This window comes from Lathamus discolor, chromosome 8, assembly GCF_037157495.1.
Source record: "Lathamus discolor isolate bLatDis1 chromosome 8, bLatDis1.hap1, whole genome shotgun sequence".
NCBI classification, from domain to species: domain Eukaryota; kingdom Metazoa; phylum Chordata; class Aves; order Psittaciformes; family Psittacidae; genus Lathamus; species Lathamus discolor.
The window spans coordinates 18,074,969-18,084,510 of record NC_088891.1 but is presented as its reverse complement, the minus strand read 5'-3'; positions in this window follow the sequence as shown (position 1 = coordinate 18,084,510).

The window sequence follows — 9,542 nt, the reverse complement described above, 5'->3', positions numbered from 1 at the left end:
ATATACGTCCTCTGCAAGAGGAAACTAAAAGACTATGACATGTATCTGCAGAAAGGCTGAAATAACTGTCCTATAGTGCACTGCAAGGTGAATGCCGGTGAGATGGAAGAAGGGAAAGAATTGTGTAAGGTTCAGGAAAATGCTGGCATAAGGACAGATGAGCCTGGACTGGCCATGAATAAATTTAGCCTGGAAGGATTGCAGCAGGGGTTGGGATCTAGAACATATTTTCTCTGGGAAAAATGGAGCTGAAACCTGGCTTTCTTTGCTGATGCAGCAGGTGATGGAGAATTGGATAATTCAGTGTTTGCAATACAGAGGGATAATGCTCAGAGACTGAGGAGGCCTCTTCTAGCCCTGCATTCCTTGTCCAAAAATGGCATAATATGCAGATTTGCCTTGTATAAATAGCCTGGGCTTCAGAGACAAACTCCAACACCAGCAGTACTTGCTGGTAGCAGGACAGGGATCTTTGGATCAGTCATATACAGCCAAAGCCTTGTTTTGATTTGGCTGCTGCATCTGCTTCAAGCACATGCAAGCATGAGTCTAGGAAATGGATTTGATACATAGAGATAAGCTGGATTTAGAGATGGCAGAAACCTGATGGGCACATAATTTCTAGGAGAGAAGAGAAATGGATTTCTGGAGTGAAGTGTAATCTATGGCAGACAAAAGATAGAAGATGAAACATGGGAATGCAGAAATGTTATCTGCTAAATGTTTTAATAAGATTTTGAGATGCACTGTTTTAAGTCTCCTAGTTAGCTTTCTTTGGCCATATTTTATGTTGCTTCTGTTGCATGGAAATGGGAGAAGAACTAGGATAATTAGTTTTCTATCCTAACTAGCATCATTATAGATGGAGCAATAAAAGGGTGGCATGCGAATGGTGTTCTATGAAAGGGACAGTATTGGGGGTGGGGAAAGAGTGGTAAAAATGAAAAAGCTATGAAATCTGCATAGGAAGCTCTGAAGAAGGGTATTGCTCCTGTTCTTGACATGACAGCTTTTAAGTAAGATGATGTTTCAAGAGAACTGTAGAAGAAATGAGCAAGAATATACCAGCAATTCCTCCATAAAAAGAACTTTGCTAAAGCACTGAGTGTTTTGTGTGGAGCTCAAGTCCTCCAGTGGAAGAGATGTTTAGGATGGACATTAAAGTTGGAAACTCCGGAGTCACAATTGCCAGTCTGGTCAAAACTAGCATGGGGTGTATTTGGCACGTGATTTACTTCTCACTTCTGCAGTTGGAGCCTGCAGTCAGCGGGATTACATGGAGGTAAAGCCAGCATGACTGAAAGGAGGGAGCACCAGCCCATTCCCAGCTGCTGTGTCTCCAGGGTCTGATGGTGATTTGTTTTAATGCTGAGCTGTTTTCTGACCCCCCTAAAGGTTTAATTTGTTCGCATTTCCTGTATCAGATCAATGTTCCATATTATCGTCAGTCATTCACTGATAGTAATCCTCAGTTAGTTCTTTCTTTTAATGACTCCTTACCATACAGAGAACCCATAAAGGATTTCTTTGCCTGGGGGACATTAAGTGCTGCTTACTTACACTGATTTATGAAATGCTTCCTCAGAGTTCCACTGGGCAGCGCACTGAAGGCACTTCTCAAAAACATTTAAAATCAAAGCATTCAGTAGAATAGCACGAGCCCAGGAGTGCTCTTTTCCCTTGTTGTCACTCTTTGCAGTGGGTGAAATGTGCTCCTGCATGATCCCACTAAGATCATGTACCACTGAAACCACCCTTGAAGGGCTCGTATCACTGTAACTATCATAACAGCTCCCTGACACCAGTGCAATAGTTACTGAATAAATAATAATAAAGAAAATCTCAAACCCCTATAATTCATCTTGCAAGCTTTCCCTAGAGAACTGCCTCAAGCCCAGGGTCACTGGTGTCCTCTACAACTTCCAAGGGGCTTTGACTCGGATCTAAGAGAAAGCAAAAAAGGTTTGGATTATACTCTTAGAGGAGGGCAAATTGTTGACTGATGGATTGGGGCAGTTGTTAATGACTTTCCGCATGCCTGAAACAGCTGATCTCTGAATGAACAGTGTGGGTTCAATATCTGGGGCTGAAGTTCCTCTGGCCTGACTGCTGCTTTAGCAGTTTGAATCCTCTCACTTGGTTGCTTCAGTAAGTTCTTTAGCAGTAAATTGATGAGTATAATATTTTAGTTACTTAAAATCAGTTGATCTTTCCAATTTGCTAGTAAATAGCAAATAAGAGCAAACAGCCTACAAAGTGAGGGTGCTGCTGCTAAGTAGCTCAGTACTAGGAATCTTGGAAGCCAGAGTACTGTGCTTATAGGTGCCTGTGCCATCTGCTGGTCTTCAGCTTGCTAATGAGTTGTTCTTAACCGAAAGCAGCAGGAACAAGTGGATGGTTTTATGGTCCTGGCCCTACTGTTTGAGGGGTGCTGATGAGGCAGACACTAATCTGGCACAGGAACAAAAGCCATCCTGTCCTGGAGGCCAGAGATGAGATTTGCTCTGTGGAAGTGAAACAACAGCTTTCAGGTGGTTTTAGCCTCAGAGACACTTGTGAGGGGCTGGCCCCTGCCCTCCTTGTATTTACACAACTGACCATCTGCCCAGGAAGCTGCTTTTATTATTGATTCAGGTGGGCAGAAAATGCAGAACCTGCTGGATCACTTGGCTGGTTTCACGCTTAGCTCTGAGGATGGCGCTGCTGCTGCTGCTGAAGTAAGGGCTGTGCTTCCCACAGCTGAGGCCTGGAAAAGGTATTCCCTTTTCCTGATATCCCTTCTTTCTTTTCAATGACCTCTCCATACAGTTTCTAAGGCTGGTGATAGAAGCAGCGTTCTTCAGGGTTTTCATTGTATTTGTTGTTTTAATTGAGACAAGTCAAGTGGTAAAGCGTGTTTGTAAGTGCTAGAAAACGGAAGAAAGCATGTTTTTCTTTACATGCATGGCTAGCAAGAAAGCCACAAGTGTCCCGGCAGCTGAAGCGCTGGGTTCTGCCATGCTTTTGGGTAGTGCAAAGCCCCCAGTGAAACATGTGGTGCAAATAATCTGCAGGCTGTTTTCTCTGAAGTGTTCGGGCTGGAGGAGATTCCCAGCACACAAGTGCCATGTGTTCCACATTGCCTGCTCCAGTGGGAGGCTGCTGGCCCTGTGGGAGGAGGGAGAGAGGTTGAGGCTGGATTCAAACCTCAAGCACGCCTCAGGGAATGAAAGAGGATGAGATAGCTGAACAATAAGGGTTTCTTTTCACCCTCCCTGCTTCAGCAAAGCTCCTCGCCATGGAGCATTTCTTACAAAGTGCCAGAGAATTTGTTATGGTCATGTGAGCCTATTTCCACTTTTCCCAGTGGGAATGTGTGTGTGACAGCAACAACTTTGAATTGTTTTTCTCACTGTAGTAATAGCTGGCCATATGTTTAAACTCTTTGTGCTTCGGATCACAAGTTAAAGTGGGGTTTTTTCTCATGCCTATGGATACCCTGACTTGAGAAGAATTTTGTCAAAGAAAATCCTTGCTTTTCTCACTCTTCCTACTTGCTGCCTTGAGCCAGTGTGGTTCTCCGAGCACTTCTAACCTAGTTTTCCACACTTCTTTGATTGTGAGCCACTGATAATAGGTACTTAATGCTGGTGGGAACAGTCCACAGAATCCCCCAAAGCTGCTGCTTCATCTCTGGGTGTAATGACAGTGTCTTGAGACTTTTCTTCTACTTTTAGTTGACGTTTCAGACAGTCAGTTCCTTCCTGATAAAAAAACCCTGTCACTGTCTGCATTGATCATTTTTCTCTGCTCCTGAGGACCAAAACCAGCGCCTCTGCAAAATCCTTCTCCCAGTGTAGCCTGAAGTCTACAGGGCTCTTGACATTGCCTTCTGGAATTAGAATCTTCTTACTGTAACAGTTTCGTTAACGGATTGGTTGATTCCTCTCCTTTCTCCCCCGATATTCCAAATTACTTTTGGTCCCTAAATATACTTCGGTTATAAAGAGCTCTGAGATAGGGGAAGCAGTCACAGATCATCTCTATGAAGCTTTGCAGCGTCAGCATCATACAGTTTCTAATTTCAGAAAATACTTCTGCAGAATTGTAACTTAGCAGACACGAAGCAACAGCCTCGCTGTGGAAGTGCTGGTCCTTCTAAACTGAGACTTCGGAAAGAACTGGCCCTCTGTAGGCAGAAATGCTGCAGGCAGAGTCCAGCTTTGAGCTCCATGTACTTCAATGTACCAAAAGCAATGTCTGTTCCTTAATGAGCTGCTGCTGATCAGTAATACCACTCTGAAATGTATTCCACCTAAAGACGTAACTCTTAGGATTACATGTCCTGCCCATCAAGATACTGAGTCAAATCCCACCACTGTGCCACCTTCTTGTATTGAAACAACTAAATTTTACAACTCAAATGACACTCGTTTGTTGTTCATGAGTTTTCTTTTTTACTATTTAATCTGCAAGGACTATGTGAAGCTGCCTGGACTAGCAGGCAGTCTTAACTTGCTGCAAAGCAGGAATATTTCCAAGCCAAATCTGAAGTCAAAAGGTAGGTGAACCCTGATAAAAGTGACTAGAGAGTGACTCTGTGAGCTGGAGAGGAGCAAGTCAGCTTCCTCTCACTGCAGTGTCTGCCCAGGAATGGGGCTGGGGCTAAGGGAGGAATGGAGGAAGGGGCTGGAGTCCCAGAATGCCTGCAGAGGCAAATGCAACTCCTTGGAGCTGCATTACACTTTTGAGCTCTCACAGCCCCTCACAGTATGGCAGAGTGCGGCTTGCAAGTAACTGCATTTGTTGTTATCAAAGGGCTGAACCTGCAGGCTCTCTTCTCCCAGTGACACCTCAGTCTTTGTAGCTCGCGGCATGGGAAATGCAGGCAAGTGATATCTGCCACCACTGCTTTTAAAGTGTTAAACACTGAATCAAGATTTAGCATGTTTTGACAAGCTGAATTGTCCTTTTTGAAATGGCCTTGCCCTGCTTCCTTGTTTAGTCTCCTAAGCCTTGTTTGTACGAGCAGGTTGCTGCTTCAACACAGTAACGTCATCTGGTGCATTTAAGCTTCATACATACTGTACCTGCGGGACATGCTGCAACCAGGTAGGAAGCCCTGAGAACATGTATTTCTAGTGCATTAGAACACTAATCCTTCCTGTCTTTTCAGTTTAAGGCTGTTTCTGATCTGTGCTCTTTAGGGAAGGACTCTTGTGTGTTATTAAGAACTCCTGGTTCAATAAAACCTGGAAGTAAGTGCTTTGCAGTACATAGATCGACCCTGCCATACTTCTGTAAATCGAATCACCCTGTTGCAGGTTTCTGCATGACTCTCAGTGTGTTATGGCACAGCTGAAGAGGAAACTCTCAATACTGTTATTCATGCAAGTCATGGGCTGTGAGATAAGGTGTTGAACTGGACAATTTTAGCCTTGTGTCTTGAACAAAAGACACGAGCAGATAAATCCTAGGAGTTATTCTTCCAAAGAGTAAGTATTGACATTGCAATGCCTGCTCAAGGTTGCAGTAGTAGTTCATTACTACTACTTTTATTTATTATATTTTTATTTATTTATTATTTATTATATTATATAATTATTATTACTACATTTGCTGACTCAAAGAATTTTTTATTTGAGGTGTCAAACAATGTATAAAATGACAAAAAACCCCAGCACATAGATCCACAGCCTTTCTGAAACTTGACTTTTTGGGCTGGATGTGGATGTCTTGTGTTTAACAGTAGAACATTTGAAATAAGTTCCTCCTGTGGACATGCCCAGTGCTAGGACTGTGTGCTAGGGAACTAAATCAGTTTTCTCCTCTCTTTATGCCTCTCTTTCTCTTTAACCTGACAGAAGTGACCATTACTGAGCTGAAGTTTTCTGGAAACTTGTTTGCTTTACAAACCCTTGAATTTACTTGAAAATAATAACTATGTTATTTTTAATCTTTCATATTTAGATCTACTTAGAGAACAAAGAGGACACAGAATAGTTTTTCTCAGTGCGTGTGTTATTCACCTTACAGGAGTCAATATAATCTTTATATGCAACAAATTCATTTAGGATATGTGAGAATTACCGCAAATGAGACTCCCCTAAGCTTGGGACCAAAGAGCAGAAAATGTTCTTCTCTGAAGTACTATCAAAGCTATTAGAACAGAGATAGGTGCGTGAAATGAACACTTCTTTGTAGATGAGAAGCAGTGGAGGAGTTGGGGCTTGTCTATGAGGAGAAAAGGAGGCTGAGGGGTGACCTCATTGCTCTCTGCAGCTTCCTGAGGAGGAGAAGGGGAGAGGGAGGCACTGACCTCTTCTCCCTGGTAGCCAGTAACAGGAAGCATGGGCATGGTTCAAAGCTGTGTCAGAGGAGGTTCAGACTTGACGTTAGGAAGCATTTCTTTACTGAGAGAGTGGTCAAATACTGGACTAGGATTCCTAGGGAAGAGATCGATGCCTCAAGCCTCTCAGTGCTTAAGAAGCATTTGGCCAAGCCCTTCGTAACACTCTGCAAGTAATAGAAATGATCAAGTTGCACTGCCTGGTTTAATTCTTATTTTTACCTGAGGAAAATGTCAATTATAATTCTCAAATTTCATTACTTGGGGCATATCTATACAGAGCACAGGAACTCTGCACAGCCATGAGGTGAATGGGGTCATTCCTGCTGTGGCCCAGCACATCCCTGTGAAAACAGCTGACCAGTTTGATGGACTTGATTTTTCAGGAAATCCTTAGAATCATTTCCCCAGCCTCGCAGAGAGAAGCCTGCCCTGAAAGCAGACCGGATACATGTATAGAGAGAACAACCAGCCCAAAGGTGAACTGCAACTCTGGTTGCAGCAAGCTGCTACATCGTAAACCATTGCAGCAGTGTGGCTTACTTGTGCTCGCTAGTTTAACTAATACTCTGTCTCTCCTGACAACACGCAGTTTCCTTCTCACTGTTCATGCTTTGGTGGTCCATGGTCTGGCGTTCTGAATGCATGTGCAAGCCACACACCTCAGCTACTCCCATGGCTTCAAGAATACAGATGAAGGACACTTGCAAAGTAATCTGTGGAATGCAAGTCTTTGGTTAGAGGAAATTCAGATTCTATTCTTTGTGTCTGTGCCTGCATAACCTGGCTGGGGTCTTATGACTAGCCTGTCAGAGTGAGTGTACATCCATAGCAACAGAATGGTGAATTTATTTTCCTGATCAGACCTCCTTTAACCATACTGATAATACCAATTCATTGGAGGAATATCAGACACTTCCCTGTCACTGTTCAGCCTTTAACGTAAAGTTACTGATGGGACAGCAATTTGCCAACTCTTGACTCAGAATCACATATTCCTTTTCCAAGTTGGAGTGATGCAACACAGCTTGACAAAGCTTGTATGCTTGACAAAGTTATTGGCACTCTTGAGTGCTTCATGTGCCACTGCTGTGAAACGTGCGCCTGCTTTTCCATTAATGCCTGACGTGATCTTTGTACGAGGTAGCTCTCCAGTCCGCTGTACTGCTGCTCAGTACCAGGCTGACCACGGTGTTGTAACTGTGGCTGAACAGTGAGCAGAGAAAAAAACTTATCAATGCAATCAGAAACACTGTCATTAAACAACAGAACATTTTAACACTGCAAATAAGACTTGACCAACAAACACCCATTTGAATATAGGTTATTCTGTAGATCCTGAGGTAAGATAGTCACAGCATTATACTCTAGAATAAAATGTTGAGGCTGTTTCTCAGCAATGCTGGTACATTTTAAGCTCAGTTTCAGTTGATTGGCATTTTATAAGACTATTCAGTATTTCCAGCTCTCACCAGAAACATTTCATGAAGATTTTCCCCATGATACATCATTTTTCCTTTCACTTGACAGACATGCCTGATAAATGCACAGGCATCTCGCTCCAGTTCATGGAATAGTTGGCATTAAGTTTTGCTTTGTTCCTGAGTAAAATCCATGAAGCTGACAGATAGATATATGTAATGCTTTCTGTGATGTGTGTGTTCTCTATAACCCCCAAGTCTTCTATTTCTCTGCGTTCTACCTGGATTCAGGTCTCACAACTCATCCAACTGTTGTAAGAGGTATACAGCTGAGCAACAGAAGAGAATATGCCTATCCAGAACCTGCATATCCTGTTGGTCTGTATTTGTAGTGACTTCGTAGACACAAAGGGAATACTGAAAAACCCATTCATCCTCAGAAATCACCCTGTTCCCCAGGCTTTGGTGACTGTAGGTGCTTAAAGCACTGATGTTCAGTTAAGGCAAAACTTTCAAATCTTTCCCAAGGGAAGGAGCAGTAATAAGCAAGAATTAATTTTATCCATCCATGGAAGTGACCTTCAGGTATTCAGTCAACCCAAAGACAGTGATCTGCTTTTCTTTTTGACAAGCTCTTTTGTTTTTAATAGTAGAACTTGCTCTATGCCAGGAATAGTGATGGCTATAGAAACTGAACTTCCACCATTAAGTACTGGAATAAAAACTAGGCATACCATTTCTGATGTTTAGAATTACCAACTGTTGATAAGTGAAGTAGGTGTATTTAGGGGAAGGTGTTGAGTAAATCTCTCATACACTAGCAGTAATGTAATCAAGCTGATTGGGTAGGAACTAAGGAATGAAGCTAATCAGAAATTTGTATTATCTACTAGGAAGTGTTTATAGATTAACTCTTACTTGTGTTTGAGAGAATGGAATAGGATGTTTCCCATATGATGAGGTATAAGCTTTACAGGAGATGAGCAGTTTCAGGATGTTAGTCATTACTGATAGGTTTCTTGAACACAGAGAATGCAAGGAAGACTTAATTCCCCTTTTCATTAGTGCTGTAAACTCCTTTTGCACAGCTTTATGCATATTCACGTCTGCTTAGAAGGTTCACTCACACAGCTGAGCATGGGAATTTCTGTTGGTGCAAGTTAGGCTCTACCTTCATGTTAAAAGGTATGACAGGACAGACTGGAGCAGCTCACCTACTCCTGTGCTCCAAATGATTGTAGGGTGAAAATGCTTCTTTAACCAAACTGAAATGCTAGACTGGCTTTTCCATAAATAGCAGCGTGTAACTTACTGGCCTTGGACACCTTGTTTTACCTGAAGTACATTTCATGCTGGAAGCTGGGGTTTGCATTATGGGGTTTTAAACCTGAAAGTATGCATGGAAAAAATGAAACATCATGTAGACAGAACAATGAAAATATGTTTTCAGAGTTGAAACAGACCTGAAGTAGGTATTGGCTGGATTGGGGGTATCTGCTTTGTAAACATGGAAAGGCATTTAAAGGTGAATATGGTTAGATCCCTGTATAGTTTTATACTTCAGACAGAGGGGTCTTTTTTCTGACCTCAGGGGCAGTGGAATTAGGGACAGTATAACCTTCTTGGATTTTGCATGGCAAATGTCAGCTTCTCATCACAGGACCATGTAATATGCTAGGAAGAATGAATTCTTTAGCTCATACCTGCTGGATTTCTGCATTTCATACTGTTATGGCACAAGGTACTTAAGATACTTTGCCCTGAAGGGCCCTGTCACTCCTGTGCTCTTACTG